We start from the raw sequence: 27,699 nt of genomic DNA on the forward strand, positions 1-27,699 counted from the left end.
GGTTTCATCTTGTTAGAAAAAGTAAATATTCGTACAAAGTTTAAAATTACTTGGAAGAGCGGATTTAAGTAAAAGCTTCGATAAAATATAAATACGAATAAAGAAGGACTGTAGGAAAAAAGTTCAAAGAGTCGAAAAGTGTTAGAGATGTTCACTCTCGTTTTCACTGCATTCTTGAGCGTGTCGCAGATTCAAATTACCGTTAGATAATACGCGCGAGTACTGACCTTGGTTACAGTCTGTTGAATGCCAGTAGTTTTACAGCAAGACAAGGTTCGCACAAAAACATTAATTGGCATGTACAATTAAACGATATTAACGTCGTGCTCGTTACCTCTATTAATCGACCGAGTTCATTATCCCCTTCTGTCCCTGTCGCTCTTTTTTTTTTTGCATATATCTGGGAATTTTTTATATATATCTTATCGCATCTCCCACTCCCTTCTGCCACTGAAAGTAACATCGTTGCATCGTTTGTGTTGAATTTTACATAACTTGACATTATTCTAAACGCCATATGGTTTCGCGTTAAATATTTACAAACGGATAATTGAGACATAGAGAAGAAAATTGTGCTATCTCCGCTTTCCAGCGCTTGCGGTAGAATTTAAAGAAACCTTCGGGAGCATTGGATAATTAAACGAGACTTGGAATTTTATTTTCTATCTGCTATCTTCAAGCATGAGGCATCTTCCAGTGTTGCCAGCCTTGACCAGAGTCGCAATTCCATGCGTATATATGTATTCCATGCGTGCGTATATATTATACATACATGTGTGCACCTTCAATAGTTCGCACACCTGAACGGAGGCATAATTAGCACTATATGTAAATAAGCTTTTGCGACGAGTGAATCCTTACGTAAGCCCGATCTTCGTTTTACTATGGTGGCCTTCGGCAGCAGTTCTCTTCGTTCCTATCTGAGAAGGCGAATTGATTTGTCATGGCCTATCGTAATCGATTTTTTGAGATGAAACGAAATCATTAATATAAATAGCTCATTGACTTCGAGTTGACCGATTATAATCGATAGTGAGCTTACAAGCGACGAAAATAAAATAACTTTCTTTTTCAAACAATAAGAAACATTACTTTTTTTATTGCTTCATGACTTACAAGGAAACCTCGCGAACTCGAAAATTTAGATTTTAATAAAACTTGGCATAAATGTAGAGGGGGTGAATACATGAATTTAGAAATTTTTAGTTGGCATATACTGTAAAACTTTTGTACGAAACATTTTTTAATATTTTGTTTAGTTTACGAGATTATCGAAAAACTGCAAAAATGTCTCAATTTTGAAGGGTGGTTTTGCCCCTTCAAACCGTTTTGGGCACCAACTAAAAATTTCTAAATTCATGTATTCACCCCCTCTACATTTATGCCAAGTTTCATTAAAATCTGAATTTTCGAGTTCGCGAGGTTCCCGTGTTAGTACAAATTATTTCACTTAATACAAATTCTTTCAGCGTGTACCTCTCAATTCATTTATAATGTTTATTTTACTCTAACATTTTAACTTAATTCAATTCACCTGAAATAATGTCGAGCTAATTATAATATTCGTCAGCCGCGTTGTTAACTTTAAACAGCTCCATGTATTCGTTATGCCTACAATAATTATTATCTCGGATATATTTATTGAAATTCCTTTATTTTCTCAACAAAAAATACATATGATATATAAAAATTGTGTAACAATACATAATACATAACGCTCGAATAAATCGCAAAAATACACGAGACGACACGGTGAGAATAATCCGGTGCGGGATAAAATTACGGTGGAACAGAAGTAATTCGATTATATATCCCCCTTCCTCTGTCGGGAGGGCTAACGGAGAATTCCCCTGTTCAGCCTGTTACTTCGGCGTGTCGTGTAATAACAGGTATTCTTTCTCACACGATCATTCATCGCCAGCCGGGAGCTGCGGAGGGCGCGACTCGCGAGTCTTCTCTCTTCGGGCCATGTCAGTCTATGTCCGACCGTCGTGTCGCGTGGATCACACAACGTCCGACGTGTGTACAGCGCGAAGCCGCGTTTATTTATAAACCCGTATCCAGGAACGTACAGCTGCGGACACCCGCCGTTTTCCTCCCGGTCGCTTTTCCAGAGCGTAGCTTGTCGCTCCGCGACTATCCAAGTGCGAGTGCTAGTGAAATCCGGAGAATTAAAGGCATTCCGTTCGACGATACCCAACAACCATGCGTTGCCCAGGTAGGAGGAAATCTGTTGATCCCGGACCCATTCAGCGCGAAACCTAAAGCCAGCATACGTGAAATCTGAGAAAAATCTGACCGGAAGAACGTACTTCCGATTCTATTCTCGCCAGGTCGATCCGGGCGGAAATGACGGCGCTCGCTGCTCCCGCATCCGTTAATTTCAGAACCGAGAACTCGGAGCGTTTATCTCACGCATAGTCTCGACAACGGAGATTCTCGACTCTGAACTTCGGAAACTGTCGATTGGCAATTGGTCTTGAGCCAGATGGTACGCCCAGACCTTCTCCGTCGCGGCTCAATCGACGGCTTTATTCAAGACCAGTTTCAAAGCGCAGCGCGAGGTTTCGAGAAATTCAATTCACTCGGTGCGAGCGGAAAATCACCGGCGTAACGCACTTGGCGCACGAGAAGGTGGTGGTGCGCTGCGCGTAGCTCGTTAACGCGTGCCGCGGCTTCTTCGAGAGGGTCCGGCTGCTGAAGAGTGGCTTGGTCTAAGGCCGCTGCGAGGTAGCACTCACGTCGCTTATCGAATAACGATAGGAAACCCACCGCACGTTTGACTGATCTTGACCATTCGTGCGCCGTGTCGACAGTGGTAGTTCAGCCGAAGTACCATCATCATCATCATCATCATCATCATCATCATCATCATCATCATCATCATCAAGTTCATGCGACACGCACGATTTCCCAAGGTCGTGGACCCCTCTCATCCGCACTTAACTTGTGGATAAAAGTATTCGGAGTAATGTACGCGCGAACGTTAGATCGGTCGACCTTAAGAAAACGCTAAACATGGAGCGTTCCCTTGCACGCATCTATCAGTGCGAGTCAGTCACGGATACGCTTCGCTGCGGGCGACATCCTGTAAGCCTGTGTGCGTCGCTCGCAGCTCGCGCCGCGACGTGTGGTGGGTCTGTTTTCGTAACGCGCGCTCGACAACTTTATACGTTTCATCTTGTTCGCGGGACCACGTTAATGACAAATTTTTATTCAACGCCCGCTCATCCAAATATGTTTAACGTCCAAGAGAGATTGGCAAATATAATAGGTAACGAATATTCACGAATCAACCTCGACGTCCGAATGCCACAGACAAGAGAAATAAACGAAGGGAAAATCCGCGAAATTCTAATAGAGAGATATGTGACTCTTTTCCAGTTGACGTCTTTACTCGGACGACGGAACGCGACGGCGAAAGCGTCTCTCCTAATTAGCGTATTTCGAGAAGCGTGAAGATCCTTCGAAGGGTTGCCATGTGAAAGCCCGCTGCGTTTCTTTCGCCTGTTTTCTCGCGGTTTAACGGCGAAATCTTTAAAACACGTAGACGCAATACGTAAAAAGCGGACTGCTGGACCGTGTTCTTCCTCGTGCGAACGAGTGTGTTAACGATGCGCTTCGGTGCGCGCGTTCACGCGTACTCACGCTCGAGAGACCTCGCCCTTTTCTCTCCCCCGGGGCAGGATCCCTCCGCGAGGATACCTGCCGCACAACCTGCTTACGCCGGGCACGTACAATCGACGCCACTTTGAACCTAAATCTCCGCCCTTTGTACTCACAAAACGCAGGTAGAAACTCTCCCTGGCCGCGTCTTTTAAAAGACCGTCGATCGAAGAAACTTCCTGCATGTTTTATTACAGTAGTTTTGAAAGAAAGATTAAATCAGATTAAGTTTAACTCCTATCGAGTGCCTAGTTTATATGGAAAATAATATTGTAGCGTAAAATTATATTAAAATTAAAATTGCCATTATGTATCTCACTATTACCTAACTTTTATATAATCGGTGTTATGCATTAATTAGCAAAATTTTCTTCCACGTATATAATAAACGTCATATTTTCGCCTACGACATTTTGTCGTTGCGAAGTATTTACCTGTCGAGCAGGTTATTTTTAGCGCAAATTGGGTCGCACGACTTAATCGATGTCGCATTACATCCCGTACTTGGTCATTATTAACCTTGGACTCGCCGCGTCCAGAAACTAATTCGATCACAGCTCGTGGAATTGCATTAGCGCGAGGGTCCGAATATGCTTATCGCGCATGGGGAAGCGTAATCAACAACGTCCACGCACGGGAGCGTTTAACGAGGATCTCTTTCTCTCGCTCCTTATTATGGCTGCCGGCAACGGGAAAATCGTAACGACGAAATAATTTAATAATTTACTTTCATTATGTGCAATTATTATACTCAATTCTCATTAAACTTGCGTAGCGCAATCCTCGGTCTTTCTTATCGAGGCGAGACCCTCGCTCATTAGCATTCCGAGCAAGAAATTTTAACGTTAGATAAATTAATAAGACGCACCGCATTATTTCCTTGTTCCAAACGAGACTATTATATATATTATCATGACCAAACGGATTTTGGATCTTCGTAATTACACACCGTGAAAATATTTTGGAACATCTTCTTTTTCTCTGATAAAGATAATCCTATCGTATAATCAGCGAGTTATCCGAGTGATATAATTTGATAGTGATGGCCGGCTATCAGCCTGTCACGACCCGATTAGGAATAGACGTTGAAATTTGTCGGCCTCTTTACGCTCCACATATTTCAAAACCCTTTTCTACGTCACCTCACTCGCCGCTCTCATCCATTTTCCCGTCTTTCGTTCTGCGTGATACTGTGTGAAGAAAAATATGAAGCACTTAACAGAAGGGCGGGAGAGAGGCAGGGTGGAGGAGGATGAGAATATTTTACGCTGCGCAAAACTTGTCCCCTACTACTAAGCTCGCCTAATAATTTAAATGGCAAATTAAGGGGTTCAATTGAAATTGATACGCGCCCCCTCCCCTTCTTATCGTATATACGGACAATTATAATGTACTATTAATCAAGCTGTGACGCTGCAGAATGCATCTGAAATTCTACTATCACGAGAGTATGATCCAATAACGGAGCTTTATGTAATAGTAAATTCGATAACATGGTAAGGCGATAGTAGCTTCTACGAAGGCTTTCGTGCGAGGACCTGATAAAGCACGGATCTACAGCGTGCATTATAATGTCCTTAAATCCTGAGGGAAAAAAACGCTGATGCGATAGCTTCTCAAATGTGTCATATGGCGGCGGGGATTGTGTGCCGAGCGAGGTACAAGAGAAAGTAGGTGGTCCCATCCAATCGATAACGAAGTTCCTTTTCTTCGCAAGAGTGTCTTTTGTGTTCGTAAAATCGATTACTCAAACTCAAAGGAGCCATGCAACTGTGCCGCATCTTCCTGCCATTTTCTACGCAAATACACGCACCACTACTTTTATTTGACATTCTCTGCCAAAGTAGGAGTAAGCTAAATCATGTAGCACAGGCAATAAGCCTGTATATTATTTAACGTCGTAAACCTCTCAAATCTTAATGCACAATACTTTAGATATATAATCGCAAAGCGATAATCAATTAAGTTATCAGGACGGATATATCTAAATATCTTCTTGCTCTTTGTTAAAAGTTATAACATTAATAATTTGAATATCACTGAAATTGTTGAATTTTATAAAAATTATATTTTTAATTTAATTTAGATTTTTTATATTTACTATTTTATATATTCCGTCTGTCAATCGATCCGTCAATTTTCAATTAAAGTTTCTTGTTTCTTTGATTTCACGTTAAAGCATGTTGTTTCCTGAAAATTGTTTCGTTTATACCTCCAATAAACGTTTGAATCTCGATATTGCGAAGTTGATCCCAGATTTCGAGGCTTTCATCCCTCTCGAGATGAATAATTTGCCCGAAGCAGTCTTTAAGGATCGTACAGGTGGATTTAACAAGCCTCGCTCCTCAAGGCCAATGGCGGAGCAGCTCCGTCTAATTGCACCTTCGGGATCATCCTGCATGAATTTCTGTACTCCAACAACCTAGAAGAGCACCTCCGACTTCTTATCTAATAGAAGACCGACCGCTTCAGACGCTCGTTAAAGTGTGAAACATGGCATAACGATTATAAAGACTGCACAGATTCTCCATGGTATCCTTGGGGGTATGCTGCAGGCGCATAAGCTGCGTAAGCCTAAAATATGAGCTACTTCTAATTTGGCTGTTTACATGCATAATTTCCAACGTAAAGATTCTATAATAATTCATATAGAGATTATATACCTTATATTAAACGCGATCCTGTTCTCGAAGCTGTAAATTTTGAAAGTTTTATTCGAGAACTGTAAATAACACCAGAGAAATCTAACTTTATGACTCGCATCGATTCTGATTGAAATAAGAAAGCTTATTGTTAATTTTGTATCAAAAAAATTATGAATTGAACCATAATATCTATGGACTTTGATATTTTACATCCAATGTCATATAACAATTGTGAAAATGGGATGCTACCTTCACACGGAGACGGTTACAGATACACAGCGTATAATGCGGTTAAACGCGACAAAAAGGCACATTGTAAATCGTTGATGCCCGCGCCGGTGGAAATCGATCATTTATTTTTTACGTAACGGTCGACGAGCGGTAGCGTGTACATGTAACCTTCGGCGGTGCAGGCCTATCGACGTGCGGAATTGAACTCCGGTGAGGACGTGGAGGTTACTGACATGGCCCTGCTTTGTCCGTAACCCGTCCATAATGAGCGCCATAATTTATCTATAACTTATCCATTGTTACATTCTCATTGACAGCCGTAACGTACCACGTTTGCTTGCCGTGTATAACAGCAATTCTGCGGTTGCACGACCGGTACACGTCTTGTCAAACCGGCCGGAATAGTTGCTGCAGGTCTAATAACAGTAAAGTGCGGGTGCCTAATCTTTTACGAGAAAATATGTAACCGAGGAATGTTGATAAATGTGTAGAAAGTTCGGCCAAAGCGTGAAGTTCACGCTTTTTCATTACGGCGTACGCATATTATCGTAAACGGTCTGTGATTAATCAACCGAGATCTCATCGTTGTGTACAAATCCCACAGATCCGCTGTGTATCCGACCGGCAATTACAAGTGATAAATTTGATGGATTTATTATCGCAAACAACTACGAAACGATTCTCTCATACGATTATACGACCGATTAATAAAATTAATTTAGAATTCAGAACAAGATCTGAATATTTTATTAAGATATTTTTTCAATGTTAGCAAAGAAAGACTTATGTCAATTTAATATGGAAAGCACGTATTATTATTAAAAGTGAAAAATATTAATGCTATACATATCATTAAACAATTTTGTCTTACATACAAATTTTTTTTTAGAGAAATTAACTGTAATCAGTTATAATATTTATGTGCAATTTTTTTAAATAAATAACCATGCAAATGCTTTCCAGAGGGCATGTTAAATAATATATGATGTATATATATGAATTATTAAAAAATTTTTAATTTAACTTGTAAAATCAAAGTTAACTCAGAAGTGCTGTAAAAATAGATATAATTATATTATTATTGAATGTATTGTGCATGAAACAAATTAATTTAATTAGAAGAACAAGTTACACGGGACGGGAGATTTAAACTCTCGAGCAAACTATCGAGAAACCATTTTTCAAACAAGGCGATGCCTTGACCCGTACACAATCGCACAATAAGAGAGAGTGCACGCTTGAAAATGCACCGCGCTCGCGCGTTCGTATCTATTCAACGCTTCTTTCGTACACAACTACTCTCTTATGTATTCTTACGTATAGTCAGAGAAAGACAGAGAAAGAAAGAGAGAGAGAGAGAAAATGCGCGACCTTTCCATTTATTTTCGAGCCGACCGCAACTTCGTTGGGCACTACGGCATTCCAATTACAAAAATTATCATTAGACGCACGCGAGAGATCAGAGACGACCCCCTTATTGTATCTCGTGAATAATTTTTGGGCATTTCGAGCATTGGCGACGCGCCAGCAAATTTTTAATCTTCTCCCCTGTCGACGATCGATTGCGAGTAGTCCAATGTAGAACAATGCGTCGCAACGCTTCGCCGGGAAAGAAGCACGAAATATCTACAAACAGAACCGCCAGATCGCTTATTATTTTATCGTGACATGTACGCTCTCGTACAATAATGAAAAATACAATAAAGACGTGACGGAAAGATACGGAATATAACCATGCCGTGTTCTACAATTAATCATTAGAAAAGACCTGAACAATTTGCGGGAAAACATCTTGAAATGAGAGTTTTCCCTCAGAGAAGTAAATGTGATAAACGTGGGAAAACTCGTATCGGCAATGATGTAGCGCGGAAGAAACTGTTTGTGACACTTGCACCAGTTCACTTCTACTGATGCGCGAAATGACGTACGTTCCCCGTGTTTCTGTTAACACAATGACAAAATATCGAAACGAGGCATGACCTACATTTGAAACATGATTTTCCAGTACAAAATTAAAAGCAGCGCGTGCAATCTAAGGACTTTTATGTTCACTTTTACGTACGCTTCGAGTATACAACTATTGTCGATAATGTAGCGATATAAAGTAGTAAAAGCGGAGCGCATTACATTTTAATGAAATCGATATTGCAGTTTAAGGATACTACTGCATTTGTCGTACGACAGGTGCAACAACAGCCTTTAAAAAAAAAGTTACTTTTCTTTATCTTTTTACGATTACGTCATATAAATGCTTGCCACTAACAGCGCTTGCACCGTAACCCAGATTTTAGACATAAATTTGTGGACGTAATTGTAAACGGCAACTGTGTCGGCCAGTTAAGTATCGTTGGTCAAGCTGTCGTCGTTGCGAACGGCAGCCCGTCGTCGACACATGATTCACCGTCGGATGCAGACGTCCTCCATCACCCTGAAATCACGTCACTGGACTGGATCATTATCTCCGCATGGCGCGTCGCGATGGGCGATTGTTTCGATTATCGGGAAACGTAATATTGGTCGCACGCCGATGAAGCAAAACTATTTAATCCACCATCTGGTTACACATAATGGCTAATCGAACGTAACGGCTTGCCTCTCGCAGAGCAAAAATAAAATTTCTTTAATGTCGAAGAAAGAATCCCGACTGAAACTATTTAATTTGCTTTTTCTTGCAACGATCAATCGAGTATACAGGATGATTATGCAGATACGGACGTTTCCTCGACCGGCAGAACTAAAAATAAAACGAAATATACCACGCGAATATGAATGAACGTTCCGCTTGACGCTTTCGAGCGCCTTAAAAACACGGATTACTTCATCGTCACGGTAATAGCACAGTATCCACACTACAGCGCTAATTTTAGAGGACTGAAGCCGGCGAATAAGAACGAACCAATATTCCACACCGCTTTACGATTATTTGATTACACAGACGTGTTGTGTATTTCGTGACTGCCGCTTAAGAGTGAAACTAATCGACGCGACGCTTCAAATGAGTTTGTCAGGGGAGGGAGGGGGAGGCAAGGTGAAAAACACGAGAAATATCTCTATTCGCGATGTTCAACGTGAAAATGATGACTTTCTAACAGCACCTGTCCGTCCGCTCTAACTCACTAGATAATGCTATTCCTTAGATAAATGACTAGTTATGAGACAGTAATCGCGAGTTTATGATTTGATCACGCAAGCGTCCAGATACCTTGGAGGATGTCCAGACGAATCGACAGGCTCGTATATACCATTTTATGCCGCAAGAACAAGGACTTTATGGAGGGGTAAAAAACGCGTAATATCTTTATTCGCGACTGTTGACCGGACGCGACGTCCAAAGACATCGTTATGGCTGCAGAAAAGGACGCAAGAGAGAGACGCATACAGACACGTGTGTACTTTACAACACGTATCGAAAACGCCATCGCGAAGCTTTACTTCTCGACACAATCGTGTCTCTTTTCAAAGCCAGCCAATCTCGAGAACAGGTTGAGGGCTTTGCATTAAAAACCAGTTCAGGAGCTCGCGAAAAAAAGGCCGCGTTTCTAGCAGCTTGCAAGCCGTTGACGTTTCTATTCAAAACGAGATGCGAGTCTTCGATGTGAAAGCGTAAAAAATATGCATTTCAAAGGTGTGAAGGTAACTTTTGTGTTGAGCAAATGACAATCTCAATTATAAACGCAAATTCTCCAATAAATTTTTATTTCTAACATAGATAATTACTCTCGAATAGAACGACGAACTTTTTTCTCAACGAAATTCTCTGAAGAAACTTTCTTACATATACTTGTCTGGGGTTTAACAAGGTGACAGAGTTAAAAAAAAAAAAACAAGCGCAACGTTCGACAAAATTAGGCCAATTAGATTCATCTGGCAAGGACAGTATAAAACCTCATCACCTGAAGAAACTTCACGCATATAAATGCCCTGTCTGTGTTATTTTGGTGCAATCCTGTCGTAAATGACGTTTTCCTTGCCTAATGTGGCGATTTTAAAACCATTCTATATTTCCTTGACTGCCATTTCTTCGACATTGTCCTCGAAGTGTGCCATGGCACGAATTTCCATCTTGAGACTTCTGTCGAGTCCTCTCAACGTACAGTCTAACAACGTATATATAAATTCTTTTTAAATAAATTTATAGATTTTATTTAGTTTTATACATATATTCTTATTAAGTTCTGTATGCGTTTCTATCTAATTCACATTTTGTTCTACAATCTATTTTTTTATTAATAGCATTTTTATTTTATTATCTGTCTTTGAGCTCTAATTATTTTGTTTTTACTACAGTTAGGCATTATAGCAGCAACTTTGCCGATATCCTATCTTTTGCGTATAATTCTTTTCTATATAAATAAAAATGTAAATGTTTGTTCCTCGTCTAAGATCTCCGTAAGTTTTTCACCGATTGCTTTGAAATTTTGACACAACGTTGCATTCGTAACCGGGAGTGTTCTGATGGGGTCTGATTTTCGAAATACCGTGTGTTTCAAAAATGCTGGCCATAATTTAAGTGTAAAAAATAGTTTTTTATTAATATTATTGAAATTTTGACACATTGAGACGGGGAGAGACCGGGAGAGACGCAGAGAAACGGGGAGAGACCGGGAGAGTCCGGGAGAGATGGAGAGAAACGGGGAGAGACCGGGAGAGACGAGTAGAGACGGGGAGAGATCAGAAGAGACGAGTAGAGATGGGGAGAGACGGGGAGAGACCGGGAGAGACGAGTAGAGACGGGAAGAGACGGGGAGAGACCGGGAGAGACAGGGAGAGACCAGGAGAGACCAGGAGAGACGGGGAGAGACGAGTAGAGATGGGGAGAGACGGGGAGAGACCGGGAGAGACGGGGAGAGACGGGAAGAGACCAGGAGAGACGGGGAGAGACCGGGAGAGACGGGTAGAGACCAGGAGAGACGGGAGAGACCGGGAGAGGCGAAGAATGTTTCTATTGTGTTTAAATTAAAGTAATAAGAAAAATAAAGATGGCTGTTATTTTATTGAAAAAAAGGAACTTATTTAAAACAGTCTTTTGAATGGATTTCTAAATCCATGGCAGCTTTTAGAAAAAAAAGTTAGAAGTACGTGAATAAATGAATATTAGATTTATTAAAGATAGATAAATGCTTGTTTAAAAATAAAATAAAAAGAACAACAGTAAAGCAAGGCTCTTGAAAGTTAAACAACGAAAGCAAAGAAAATTTGAAAAAAAACGTAGCATAAGAATAGAGAGCCACAGCAACGCGTGGATCTCTATGGCAGGGCATAGCTAGTATTCTTTATATAATTATCCGATCTATTCACCAATTTTTTCTATATACATGCAATAAAATTATTATTATTATTAAGTAACTAATCGTGGCAAGTATTTTTCATGGAGTCTCTCGGCACATCGACTTTTTAATTAATATATAAAAAAGGGAGATTATAAAATAAAAAAGCATTTAATAAGCGTTATTTCTCAGTTGTTTGAAGGAATTTCAAAATGTTCTTACCTTCTTCAACGAATAATTCTCTATGTAGTCTACATAAAATAAAATTAGATTTTGCGTAGGCGAACAAACGAAGTCTCGAGGGAGCGACATTTTCTGTAACATTTTTCAACATACGGGCATTCTCTTGTCGACGATTTCAAAACTCGTGGACACCCGTCATTAAGGAAATTCTCAAACGGCAATCGCAACGCGATGACTCAAGCGTGACTACGTGAGGGAACGTAGTCATTCGCCCGGATACATCGATGATCCGACTCTACGTACGTGGCGCAGGAATATCATTGTCATCATTACAATACTGCGACCACGGCGGTTATATATAAAACTGTGCCGACATATCCTATTATTACGTTGGATCAATAGTAATCGATAAATTACGATGGGGGATTTTAATGTTTAATCCGGAAATATTCAAATCGGGGAATTTCGCATGAATAGGCACGACCTGGCGGAATCTCTCTCATTCGTTATTGATATATATGATCGATATAGAAATCTGCATTGAATTGAATACAAATAAAAGATATGTGAAATCTTTGGGCTGAATTCAAGAGTTCCGAGTAATCAAATCACACGCGATAAGCGATATCCAGAGCGCAATCTCTGTCTAACGTTATCTCCAATTTCGCAAATATGCGACTAAACGCGATAGCACGTGTTAACATGTGTATGCACCTATGTAATTGAAATTTCTTATATAACGCATTACTCCTGTGTGTCTATGTATTAGCATTGAATCGGGATGGTTTTATTTTAACGCACGTATAACATAATCAACCGTTACGAAGTAACTTCAGTGCATTTCGTAGCAGTTATAAAGTGGGCCGACAAAATATGATATAATGAACGCTATACCCAAGGCGCAACATTAATTAAAGTTATCATAACGAAATTCCATCGTACATCTCGTCCCAATTCCAAACTAGAACGGCCGAAAATTGAATTAATAAAACCGGAAGGGATAATTAATGCGGATCCTTGTTGGTAAACGTAATTGTTACAGGAACGCCGCGGACAAAACGCGATCGTTCGAATCACGTTCGACGATCACCAGGAAGCCGCGACGTAATCGTTCATTGATGTTACCTGTGTCGGTGTGTGCTGTTGTTATTTACGTATCCGCGATAAATAACGGAGGACGTATAAATAATTCTATAGGGAATCGTGTACGTCGTGCACCACCCGTTGTGCTATTTAGAGATCGCGGAGGAGAGAGCGTTCACTCGTCTTCTCGTCACTGCATGCGAGAGATTACCGCTAGTCACGTTTATTTACGACACGCCCTTTATCTTATCGACGCTTCTTTTCACGCGCTCTCGGTCACCAGACACTCCATCCGGAGCGGAGATGAATACGCGATGTCATATGTAACCGGAGCGTTTTAAAAAGCACGACGCGTAAGATCCGTTTGCCAGAACGTGTGCGATGTTCGAGCGATTTTTTTTTCTCTAGAAATCATTTGATCACCAATTTTTGTGTAAGCTAATTTCGTGCTAAACAAATCTTGACATACATGTAATATATTCCACTTCTGCTTGTAGTGAGAAGATATATATGTAATAGTAATAGTAACGAAAATAGATTTCAGAATTTACCTAAATATATAATTCTAATGATGGTAACATATGTTTTTAAAGGGTACACACACAAAATACTTTTATATATCCTTATATGTTTTTTATATTTTCTAACATTTTATTAATTATGTGCAATTATAATATGCACATTGCGCTACATGAAAAGTGCCTCTTTGCACCTTTTTCTCTCGCGTTCTCACATTTTCTCCAAATTTCCTTTAATTAAAGAAATCAAAAGTGAGCTTTAAAATGTGAAAGAGGTAATGCGCGAGAGGAAAAGAAAATTACGCTTTGCGAGTTTTCAAGCATTGTATGATGTACATATGTGGAAATTGTGCAGCCTCGTGCTGGTGTGTACATGAAAGCGACGTAAATTTTCAACGAGGGCAACACGTGTGCACGTTCAAGAAGATACTCGGAAAGATATTATAACATGCACGTACGGTGCACCAGACACCCTTATAGACGATAATAGTGACATAACAAAACGGAGGTGCAATAATAATGATTCAGCATATGATACTCCCCGTGCTTTTCTCTTGTATGCGTCATCAGTGCGAAATCAGATATCTTGCCGAAGACATTCCATCAGTAACCAGCAATTCTTATTAATTTATAAGTATCGTTAATAAACCGGAAAATTGTGGAACTTAATACAAGATTAGTTACGAAGAAATCGTGAATAAAATTACTTATAATGCTGATCTCCATTAAATTCAAGTTTATTTTTGTAAACAGAAGTATTCGAAGTATTTTAGGAAATATTGGATTTAGATAGACGGACTTTTTGATGAGATTTTTCTGTCGATAACAAATGTGCACGTCGAAAACGATACGATTGCACGATTGCCATTATTGAATTTTGTGTGATTCCATTTTTTTATTGCCGTATAAAAACGAAAAAACATCTCTTAATAGAGTTCCGTGAGAGTTACGATGACCCGACCTTGCTATTCACGAAAATATCAGCGACATATTTTACGGTATCTGCATACGCGGCATTTTCCAACATTACGGCACGCTTTTGAAATGTCAACCATATACATCACGTTGTTTCAATGTCACACGCGTAATTCAGCTACAGTTGCTATCTTTTTTTTTCCAAAGGTTGAAGACGATCTTATTTAACAAGTATGAATATTGTTGGGAATTAATCTCGTTAATTCGCATTGTGACGAAATAATTGTAAGGATTTAACGTCGATCTCATTTTCTAAGGCGCGCAGTATAATTCAGTGAAGTCTAAGAAATTTAATTTAATGTAGAAGAGAAGGTATTATTGTAATCACAAATTTACATTTACATTTTACTAATTTTATTAATAATTAATATTTAAATTAAAAGCTTAACGATTCTATTTATCAAAGCATTCTTCAATAGATTCTAGACTCAAAGTATAATATATTTATTACATTGAATATTATTTATAAAAATGTAACGTCATTGCATAATGAGTTGAATAACAAAGATAAATAATACGAATGAAAAAAATAACATCTATACGACTCATAGTATCTCCTTTTTTTCTAATAATACTCGACGCACAAAATACCCATGAAAATTAATGAATGCAACAAACTTGTGCGTTTCCTTATCATTATAAATTTCTAATTGTACTCCTTCTGAAGTCTCTAATCTCGTTAATTCTAACATTCAATTATTTAGCATACTTTTACATATTTTAGTTGCTACTAAAAAACTCATTACCTAAACCAAGGCTCGTCAATCATGTCTTGTGCCAGCACACGCGATACTCTCCTCGACTGTCCGCCGGCAAATCCTGCGGTTTTGCACGAAGAAGAGCGTAATCGATTAATCGTTCACGCTCAACGGCGCCTTCGAGATTGCGAGCGATCCGGCTAGCGGAGCAACATTCCACGATCCAGAGTGACCGTGCCCATTCCAATCGAGTCCGAAGCGAAGGAAAGGGCCCGATCGCCGAGGAAACGCGCATGCAACTCGCAACGTTTCGTACGCTGGAAAGCAACAATTCCTTACTCCACCTGTCCGTGATTTGCCGCCGAAAATCAGACTCTTCATCTCGGAGCCTTGATGCGACCTTCTTCTCCCGATCTACCGAGCTGATCGGTCGTTCCCTGGGCTGGCCTGGCGGCATTCCTCAGCCCACGCCTCCTTATTCTCCTTCGTCACCTTCGTGATTTCTTCCTCTTCCTCCCTACCGAGGTAGCCAACCTAATCTTTACAGCTCCCAAATTATTTACGCTCTGCTATATTGATCAATATGTCAAAATGCCACGCATTAAAATACTAAAAAAATACACCACTCTCGTTGCATAATCACATTAAATTACAATAAATGTAGAAAAATATTAGAGATTTCAATTTGAAGACGCGAAAGGATAATTTTTTATAATACAGAAGCTGTTTTGGATTTTTAATGTTCGAGTTTTTAATTTTTAACTATTGAATATAAATCTTGTTTTTGGATATTAATTTTCAAGATTATATAACCTTCTATTATCTTGTAATATCTGTTAAAACGAAAATGCACGATGTTTAATATATCTTATGTGTTCTAAGATGTATGATTCTATATGCATATTACGGATTCAAGAATATATCACTCCCATAAGCATTTGCATTAAAACCTATGCAAATTAGTCTGCAGAGCTGCTAAATTCGTTCCCTATTTCTCGCACAAAGTGCATAACTCCGGCAATTTCTACGCGAACATCCAATAAATCAAAGCAAAGTCGATAATTTTCAAGTAATGACGGTTTATTAAATGTAATGCCTAATAATTTAAATCATTTAGTCAAGCAAGTAGCTACAGAATTAAGAAATACAATAAATTATAAGTTAGATTTTTTAAATGAATGCAGATTTCAATGTTTGTGGTAAGATTTGTATGATAACTAATTATAGAGTGTGATAAAGTTCGTCTGCATTTCTCTCTCCCTCTCATAATTATGCAATTAACTTTCGTCGTGAGATCAATACTTGTACGATTTCCCAGTTCAGATAGTAATTACATATTTAACTCTTCTTAACTGATTTATGCAAAGATATCGTTTGTTTTCCCTCGCGCTCTCGTCGAGCGCAGCACGAGAAAGACGAGCTCAAGAACCGAGGAAACAACGGATCTTCAATTTTTTTTCTCCCCACAAAAGAACGTATCTGACAATCTACGGAACTCGGCGGATCTTTCGACGTCCCTAGATTTCATTCTCCTCGACTTTCACCGGAGACTTCGGGTTTCAAGCAAGGACGTTTCTTGACGCACGGTCCACGAGTACATGCTCCCATATATTCACGAACGCGACTATTATCTCGTTACTAAACGCAGCCACTTGCTCCCCTTTTCATTTCCATCGCGATCCCATACGTTGTATTGTTCGTACGTTTCTTTAACGAGAAGAATAACGCATTTGTGAATTTTAATACTCGTCTACAAAATTTTAACAGTTAAACATTCGAATAATGAAAATTCTATATTCCGATTTGGTTTATTTGCACATCACTAAATTTTAGCTTATTACAATATTTTATACAATTTCCATGTAAAATAAAATCCCAAGAGAATCTCATTTTTTTCCGTAGAATATTAAAAAATTTGCTGTTATTGTTAAAAGTCTTTTTTTTTCTTTTCTTCTCTGGAAATAGTTTTCATGTTTTATAATTCACGCTGTTAGAACACAAGCAATGCCGATGATGTTAGTAAAACTCCATCAAGCAATTCCGTAACCGTTGATGACTAGAGCCGGCGAATGCATGCTAGATGCACTGCATTTGCATACGAACAAGCCTCGCCGAGCCGTTGCACCTAATTGTTAGTCCGCTTAACCCAATCGAGAATCACCGCACGCGCAGCATCGCACAAACGCGATTTTCATTCTCCCGGTTGCGTTACGTGCCGCCTTGCAATAAAATCACGCTCATGCTTCGCGAGAGACTTAGAGTATTTTCAAGAAAGTATCCTCCAATGCCCGTTTTATTCAGCGAGAATAAAATTCTCGTTCTTCAAGAAATCGAGACAAAAAAATTCAATTTTCGGTTTAGTTTATTGTGTGTGTGTGTGTGTGTGTGTGTGTGTGTGTGTGTGTGTGTGTGTGTGTGGTGTGTGGTGTGTGTGTGTGTGTGTGTGTAATGTTTATTGATTGATTGATTGGAAAAATTTGTAAGACTTCGCTCGCGCGAAACCAACGTCTTAAAGTTATTCCTATATGTAGAATAAAAAATGTGCAAAGTACGTAAACATATTGCAGCGTGTCAGCGCATACGAATGTCGCACGAAGCAGATTTGTGATGGCCTTGCAATTGGGCCAATCGATGATCCAAACCGAGACGTAATCCAATAACTACCATACTCGCTCCAGCAAATATTCAACATTCCTCCATAGAGACGGCTACACACGTCTGTTTGCAGCTTGTGAATTTCTCGGCGATAATCCAGAGAATTTGCAATTTCTCAGAATATAAAACAGACTGAGAAAGATGGACATTATATTTATAGCAAAAATGTATAAAATAAAAAATTATAAAGACTTCTATAAACCTATGTTAAAATAACTTTGAATATTGTAACATAATAAATTTTTCTATAATAATAAATGTGGCAGTAATATTGTTATATGGAAATCGACATTAAATAATTAGACACTTGAGTTAAAATTTAAATCTGCTTAAATACATTTGTAGCGAACTCATATGTTTCCTCTAATCTTTTAAGAAACATTCTTTAAATAAACAAATTGAATACATGCTCAAATATCGCGTATATGTGAAATAGTACGCACAATAACGACATAATTGCTTAGTCTTCTAATTGAATTTCCTTTATGATTTATTAATCATGCGTTTATCTTTGAACAACTTTTCTTTTTAAAGACCGTTTTTCTCTTATTAAGTATTATATTCTTTATGAAATGAGTTCTATATAATAGTGTTTGTTGGCCTAATGACACTTCCACTTAACAACAGTAATGACCAGTGAAACAGTAATTTGTGAGAGACAAGATTTTTTACTTGTCCTTGTATGTCCATGAAAGCTATATTAATAACACATGGTAATATAAAGGAGTTTAAATCGAGTGCCATTCATGCTGCATAAAACATTTGTATGACGCACGATAATAAAATATCTTTCCTCTATTTATCGAATAATTTTGCCATCTCTCTGACCGCTCGTTTCCCTTTTTATTTCCAGGTGAAAGGGATTTCTCGACTTAGGCTAAGATGTCACATCACAGCGACGACAACATGCTCATAGCAACATCGGACTCCTTCTGGGAGCCGGGCAACTACAAGCGAACGACAAGGAGAATCGAGGATGGTCACAAGCTCTGCGACAGTCTGATAGCCCTGGTCAGGAACGGGCGGAGATTGAGAAGAACTACGGCCAAGGCGCTCAAAAACTGGTCGAAGAATTGGAACGACAAGATCGAGAAGGGACCCGAGTACGGCACAACCGAGGCGGCGTGGAAGGGCGTTCTAGTGGAGTCCGACAGGCTCTGCGATCTTCATCTCAGGGTCAAAGAGAACCTCTGTAACGACATCGTTCAGCAAGTCAAAACGTGGCAGAAGGATGCGTATCACAAGGTAAAAGGGTGGTATTATGTCAAGCCAGATCGATGGGTCCTTTAAATTGGAATTCTGAGTCTTGTCACGAAATTTCTATTTTTCCCGTGGAAGAGTAGATAACATCGCTAGATTGTTTCCATTTTTCTTGACGCACTTTTGAATGACAAGATAGTAAGCAATAAATTCCTTATAAACTTATATAAGACGTTTATTAGAATGAACGATATTTATTATCAATTTAATTAAGGCGATATTACATTTTCAGCTTCGGCATAAATTGGACTGAACAGAAATCGGCACGTAGTTGTAAAAGCACGAAGTCACAAAATGCTTAACATTCACCACAATTATTAAAATTCCGATGTGAGAGACAGTTCGAAAATGGCAATATTTACTTTTTCCATGTTTTATCGGTCGCTATGTACTTATTAAAGTAGTTTTCCGATATCTCTGCCAGCTAATAATTTACTTTACATAAGTTTCTGTAGTAGTGGCTGATGTCGCACGGGTTTGGTTCCGTGATTGCAGTCGATGATGACCCTAAAGGAGCGCAAGGAAATGGAGGACGCGTTTAAGAAGGCGCAGAAGCCATGGGCGAAACTCTTGCAGAAGGTCGAGAAGGCAAAGTCCGATTTCACAACAGCTGTAAAACCGAGCGGACCGCGGCGAACATGGAAAGGAACGCATCGGCGGACAGTTCTCTCTCGCCGGATCAGGTGTGTGTCGTTACGTTTCCATTGTATCCGCGCATTACATCACTTGTCACTTGTAACGTGTTATTAACCGATAGGCGCAACGTATCACGTATTATAGAAATCACGTGCACACTTTGAAAGGCTGGCGGATTGGGATGATTGATCACGTGGATTTCTTTCTAATTTGCAATACGCGGTAATATTTCCGTAGAGTACGTAAAATTTTAGGTACTAATATTACTAAATATTCCTGTACATTATTTTTAGTCACGTTGAGATTCACAGATAAAATAAATAGCGCTTAAAAAAGAAAATGTTTAACTTAAGATAATAAAACGTTTATTTCTGCCATTTGTCATTTAAATAATTAAAAATATTTGAACAGTGTTTTAAATTTTAGACTTAAAATTGGTGTTTTAAAACTAAACGTCATTAAAACTAAAACATTTTAAGTGTTTAAAATAAAACGAAAGCAGAAGTAAAATATTGTAATATCTTAAAATTAAGCACTTTTTGAGCGAGAATATACGTGTGTAAACTAGCACAATTGATGGTGATAAGTTTAAACTACTGTTCTGCAGATACCCCATAATTCATAGCTGCGAACGTTACACGTTGTACATTAATTACTTTAATTAACTGCGCTGCGTATTTCATGCAATTAAAATCCGCGAGTTAAGTAACTCGATCCCGACAGCAATTACGTTTTTTTTTATCGGTTTTTGAAGCGACAAAACAACCGGATTACGAACGCGTGTAACATACGTGTTAGCATAACGCGTATTGTGCAAACATTATTAATCGCGCATCTCGATTTCGCAATCCTACATACGGTAGATACAGTTGTTCTCTAGCGAGTATTATTTGCAGATGGGCCCGAGGCTCTGAAAACGTACGTTACACCTTATTCTTAAGAATTCTTGCATGCGCCGCTACTCTCTTCTTGCTTGACGTTTCGCGGTAAGCTAAACGCGATACGCGGCTCTCGTACGCTTCTGGACGCGGAATCTCCTCCTGCACGTCTGTGTTACTTCTTGCTCCCCCACGTGTCTCTTATTCAGAACGGAAAGGATACTTTGTAACGATCGCGGATACAAACCGAACGCGCACACCATATGTTCATTCCGTTTCTTGTAGTTTCTCTACGGTAGTAATTATACGAATGATACCCAAGAGTGACGGAAATGCAAGCCTGTGACGCGAAAAGAAAAACTGTATTGCAGCTTTCCACCTGAGTTACTCTACCTTCGCTGTACATTGTTCTAATTGCCGTTAAAGTTACGGAGAGAGAAATTGTAATCCGAGTAGTTTAGAAAAGGAAAAAAAATCGTTTAAAAAATACCCACGTTTTACATATTCTCGGTAATTCTAAGAGTTCAAGACAGCGTAAATTATTTGACAAAACTTGCGAGCACGCAGCTCAATAATGGGCACAATAATGATCTGGATATCGGAGAGACAGGCATCTCTGAAAGACGGCTAACGACGTTTCTAGATGACAGATTGTGGATGTGGTGCATGGAGGCTCAGAATACCAAAAAACTTAGGAATAATAAAATAGGCGACGTTCAGTTGTATGTATGATGATATTGCATGTCGCATGTTTCTCAATTTATGTTTTTCTTTCTTTTTTTCTGTTGTCCTCGTCATTACAGAAGGCTCTGCTGGTAAGCAAAACCTGAGTCTTTCGCACGTAGAATTATCTGCTCGAGTTGATCAGTCGAATGGATCGAAATCGGAGCAAACGCGCGAAAACGCGTCGTCGCAGTCAGTAGTAATCTTTTTTTATATATATAAGATATAAGATCCATATATTTTCTCTCTTCACGCGTATATCTCGTCAACTCCTGATGTCGATCCATCCTCCGTCTTAGATGCAGCACGCCTGGCTTATGTTTATATCGGACGTACTGCTGCTTAATAATTATTCGGAGTATGCCTGTATATTTGAAGGGTTGCTACGTAGAGAAAATATGACTGACAACGGATATGTAATTTCTGTACCATCGCTTGATTGATTAAGCCTTACTCGTAATTACAAGAACCCACACTTCAACGCGTATTACCATAATTCAGTAAACACCGGAGCCGAGATATGAAGACGAGAAATGCGGTGCACGTGCGTAGAATATGGATAATTCATGAGCCGACATACGTAAATCTCTTTGCGCTAAATTTCTTAGAGCGCTCACGGCACGGACAATGCTCGCGGTGCGCATCGACGTTTTTCTTTCCTCGAAAATCGAATCGTAAAATCGAGTAATGACATGACAAATTTCGCCCGAACGGCCTCAACCTTGCTTGATCGCAGTGCGGTCGGAGAGCGAGCACTGTAATTACAGAATTATGTAAAGCAAGCGAGATTACAGTGTTATCAGAGCATTTAAGTTCTCTGAGAGTGTAAGTTTCAATAAGGATCTGAAGCCTATATAAATTCTTATAAAAAAAAATAACGTGTTTCGCGAAAAAATTAGTTCTTGAACACAACAGGTAATTCTTTAACATTTGAATGCTCGTCGGTAAGATTTTTACACTGCACTTAAATAAAACGAATGTTTTTATATTCTTGATGTAGACAGCAGTAGATTTTAATCTGAAAGATACCTTATACATGCAAGCTAGATCGTTATTATGATAGAAATGACCATTTTTTTGTATGTATTTATTATATGCATTTATTTACGTGTAGTGCATGGCGAGATAGGTATATACATATATAAGTAGATTAAACAGTATGTAGTTCGTCATAGCAAGAGTAGCAGATTACATATATCTTCGCACATTTTAACGTACGGAAATTGTTATATATTCTTGTCCTTTTCTTAATGTGGTATTCACAGCTTAACATTGCTGAAGAGAATCTTTAGCTTTTTGGCGATGGCTAAACGAGTGGTTGAAGATAAAGAATCTAAACCTATTAAATAGCTTTAATCAATGTCTGTAGATTTGCGGACTAACGAAGCAATAAACTTACATCTAGAGAATTTATATGAAGTTACTCCAATTCATATTACTTTTTTTTCTCAAAATCTAAAACGCTTAGGTTACATCAATGTTGAGACTTTTACCTTCAACCTGGAGTTAAAAAGGAACGCTCCTTACGAGGTTTCTAAGTATTTTCTTGTTTCTTTCAATAGGTAAAGAAAATGCAGGACCGAGTTCAGAAGACGAAAGAGGAAGTGCAAAAGGCGAAAGAGAAAATCGAAGCGGCGCTTCAAGAAATCAATCAGTACAATCCAAAGTAATGGAGGATATGACGCAGGTGTTCGAGAAGAAGTGCCAGGAGATGGAGGCGCAGCGACTACAGTTCTTTAAAGAAGTACTCTTCGGTATTCACAAGTGTCTAAACATATCGCAAGACCCAGTGTAAGTCCTCGCCCATTACCACGTAACCGTATTGTGCAATGTTGCGTAACCGCAAATTCAGAGGTTGATATTCTCTATATTCTCTACAAAAATCGATACCTTGTTCGCGGACACGACATGACTGTCTGTCAGAATCAACATTGATAGGATCTGTCGCTTTCATCGTTCAATTAATTCACTCGATTTACCTCGACAATCCAAATTTAAATAAAAACTGAAATGGGAATCGCGTTCCTACCTATTTCACATTGGACGAATATGAAACGAATATTTCATATGTCATTACTTATCGTTACTATAGATTGCGCATTAACGTTTTCAGGCTTCCACAGATATACGAGGAATTCTATCACACGATAAATAACGCGATCACGAAAAAAGACCTGAAATGGTGGTCTAATAATCACGGCGTCACATATGGCTATGAATTGGCCGCAGTTCGAAGTAAGTCGCTTACGCTTATTGCTTAAAAAAAAAAAAAGCTCTACAAAAACCTCTACTGTCGCATGTTAAAAACCTGCTCGTGGTTGAAGACCTGTTGTTAGACAACAACTAGCTGTAGCGGACTGAATATTACTCTTTATAGCTACCCCTTTTTTATAATAATTTTATTGTACTTGTTGAACGTCTGTGCGCTCGATACACTTCTGTTCCCAAACTCGATTCGACAGAATACAATGATATTTAGAGTAATTCTCGAGAATATAAAAAGATGTAAAATCTACAGATATCAGGAAAGGAAATAAAACTTCCATTGAAAAATAAATTACGTCCAATTTCGAACAATAAAATATTGATTCTCACAAGAATAGATGATAACATGATCACATCTTGTTGTCGCTAAAATAACAAGTAAAAACTGTAGAAAAAAACGGGAATACTCTTAAACAGCGTTTTTAACCCTCACTCGTCGCTGTTGTTGTCAATCTTTCCCGTAGCTACTATATATATTAAAACAAGAGTTAGTTACGCTTTTTCCTGTACATTTGCCTCTGAAAAAGTATCCTGCTTAAGAACAATATTTTGGGCCTTTTAAGTTTTTAAAGCTTTTTTTTAACCCGTAATCTTGTATCGTTCCGGAGAGTGCGATTTTTCCGATTTTTTTTTATTTTTTCAAAAAGAATTAAGCATTAAAATTTATTAAGGTAACAAATTCGTTGTACATAACGTGAGTTCATTGATCGATCCCTATATTGATTACGGGTTACAAGCGTTGCCGTCCCCTTTATTAGAGTTCTCCTTTAACTAATTTATTTATGGAAAACATTACGCAAAAAAACTGTGTTGTTATCACATACTATCGTCGCTTGCCAAATGATGTTACGTCCCGTGAAACATTGTCACACACTGTCAAGGGTTAAATTCGTTGCGAGAGAGTAACACCCAGTCCCAACACCGTTGCCTCTCTCTCACTTAGTCTCTTTTTTAATCCAAGAATATTTAGATAATATCGAAAGCGCTTTCACATTATATTATTGTACTCTTAATATTAAGAAGAAAATGTAGAACGAGCGAAAGAGAGCGAGAGAGAGAGAGAGAGAGAGAGGGAGGGAGAGACCCCTGACAATTTTCCGGAATGCATGCATGTGATTGTTTTGGGACGTTGCTATTATGCAGGACTACACAGAGGAGTTCCGCGAGATCACGAAGGGCTCGAAGTCGAAGGAGGCGCTCCCGGCAGGCTCCATCACTCTCATCAATCAATCACGCCCGGTCGGCGAGGATCTGCATGTAAAGTTTTGTTTACACGTTTCACACGTTACAAACAGCGCGCCAATTTCACTTTAATGTTTTCAACATAATCCGCGCATCCAAGATCCACGCGCCTATGCCATGTACCTATGCCGACGAGCGATTCCATTCGAGCGATCGAGGATGAGATGAGAGAAAGAGAAAGATCGCCGGCACCGGTTAGGCTGCACGCGACAGCTTTTAACGGATGTCTCCCAGCTGGGCCGCGAGGGTCATCCAGGATGGGTTTCCTTCTCAGCTTCTAGCTCTTAACCGAATTAACCGTAATCCGCTCCGCTCTTGCGCTCGCACGTAATCGCACGAATCTGTGCCTTAAGGTGAACACGGACAGTCTCCTGTGTGGCAGGTACAGCCGAAACGAATTACCAAACTGGAGGATAACACAAAAAAAATTCAAGATGCATGGTGTAGCAAAAATTACAGATGGCAAAATCAAAGTAATCGATGCAAGTTATGTTTTTTCATTTATTCTAACTTATCTTAGTCGAATAATTAATGTTATCATAGATGGAAAAAATCGCATCAAGATAAATAATAATATCGATATCCGATAAAAATAGTTACATCTTACAAATTGTTTTTGGCTTAAATTTAGAGTCAAGCCTAAAAAAAACTGTCCGAGTCTCAAAAGTTTGTAAATCGGGTTCTTGCAAGAAACGCTTATTACCCTGCTCATGGTATACGGTATGGATAATTATAATATTATTAAGAAATATAAGTGTATAACTCATTGTTTTTAGCTTAAGTATATATCATATGCCTGCAACCGACTGTTAAAAAGTCACATGTAACATCTACATGTTCACGTTTAAAAATTACGACCATAGTATATTCACGAAAATCAAATGAAACTAATACGAAATTAATTTTGTAGATGGAAGAATAACAGCAGATTGCGCCAAAACTGTCGCATTTTCCTCCAGTTAGAAAACTTCTTAAAAAATCTTGAAATATTGTAAATGGTATTTTAATAGAGTTTAACGTGTAGTAGTCGAGGTGATCATTTAGTGGACATTAAAGAATACATAGATAGTAGTCGAACAAATTTTTACGAAAGAGAAACAAGTTCCGAAGGAAACGCGGTGGCTACCGGCGATTCTGCGGGTTAATTTCTTGCATGGCATAAAACTTTTGTACATAGCCGATGGCTAAATTATTATTCTCGTACAAGGACATCTTGTTAAAATGTGTCTTGTCAATAACGCAATAACAGTAATGATATTGGTGATATGAAATTAAAAATAGTATTACTTTTTAAACTATTTAAATTTATAATTTAACTTTATCAAGAGGGATCACGCACGATTCATTGTCACGATTGTTTATTTAAAGACGCGTAATCTGGAGCCAAATTGTGCTTTGTAAATATGCAATTTTGAAAATTGGTACATATTTAATGGGAATGAGAATCCGGATGCTATCTTCTCCATAAAAGTACATAGACTTCCTACATTGTTGTCGAGCCTATCGCAATCGAATGTAAAACCTCGAGATATAATGATCCTCTTGACGCACGCAAGCAAGATATTGAGAAGTAGCGATAGGCTTTAAAACGAAGTCACACATACCTCATCGGCATGCTCATTCAAGCGTAAAATATTTTCGCAGGCGTGCGCGACTCGTAGCGTCATACACTTGTTGCACGCATGTCGTTTCATCGAGAAATTCGGTGCATTCGGTATCGCAGTACGCACTTACACAGATCTCATCGAAACGTACATACTAAGATATTTTTTCCCTCCCGTTCAAACAGGAATTTTCACCGGTCAATAATAAATCAAAATCGAAATCCGCCGGCCGAGTGATATCAGCGGACGGCAATAATGGGGACAAAACGGACACTATAAGCTCCAGTAAACAATCCTCGGAAAAAAATGAGACCGACGACGTCAGCAGGACCCCGATCTATCACGTAAGTTTTCACATCGTAAGATTTTACGTAAGTTTCCGTAACGCGCGAAAAATAAATTGATGCTATATTGATATGCATTGCATTACTAAAACGTATGATAATTGCAGTAAAAGTAGGTAACGCAAGCAAGAATCGAATCCGTTCGAAGAAGAGGAATGGGACGAGGACGGTGGTGAACCGCTGGTCGACAATGGAGAACCCGGGTTCCCGTGCGAGCCTTGTACGATTATGAAGGAGCCGAAGCAGACGAACTTAGTTTCAAGCAAGGTATAATAGAAATCAGTAAACATCAACTAACAATAATGTAACTGTATATAATCCTTACTCAATATATATTATTTACAATTTATATCATTGAGTAAGATATTATAATATGTTTTTACATTGTTTATTATCGAGATATTTACTGAGAAAAAGATGTTTCTTCGCAATTTTGAGGACGCTCAATCAATCTTAGATGACTTTACTAATTACCTGCTATGCAAAAAAGTCGAATAATATTAATTATTGGATTTTTTAGGAGATGTATTCGAGAAATTAGAAGATGAAGACGAACAAGGATGGTGTAAAGGAAGGAGGAAAGACGGCAAAGTGGGCCTTATCGGCGAATTATGTAGGCTTGGTGTCGCAAGATTAGAGTTAACTAATGCAAAGCCAAATCCACAATTTAGTTACTTAAATGTGTAATCTCCGCGAAGATTAAAATTATGTTTCGTTTCTCTTCGCTATTTGTTTGGGCGAGTGGAGATTCGCGGGGCGTCAGTTTTGCCAGCGTTCTATAGGAGAACATGGCTTAATGACGAATGAATGAAGGCCCGAATTACAA

At 38.9% G+C, this 27,699-nt stretch overlaps 1 pseudogene; it reads left to right on the plus strand.

The window, feature by feature from the left end:
• The first annotated feature begins 2,080 nt into the window (after nucleotides 1-2,080).
• On the plus strand, nucleotides 2,081-27,510 carry LOC118648133 (annotated as a pseudogene).
• The last annotated feature ends 189 nt before the right edge of the window (nucleotides 27,511-27,699 follow it).

The sequence above is a fragment of the Monomorium pharaonis genome, unplaced genomic scaffold, assembly GCF_013373865.1.
Source record: "Monomorium pharaonis isolate MP-MQ-018 unplaced genomic scaffold, ASM1337386v2 scaffold_206, whole genome shotgun sequence".
In the NCBI taxonomy this organism is placed as follows: domain Eukaryota; kingdom Metazoa; phylum Arthropoda; class Insecta; order Hymenoptera; family Formicidae; genus Monomorium; species Monomorium pharaonis.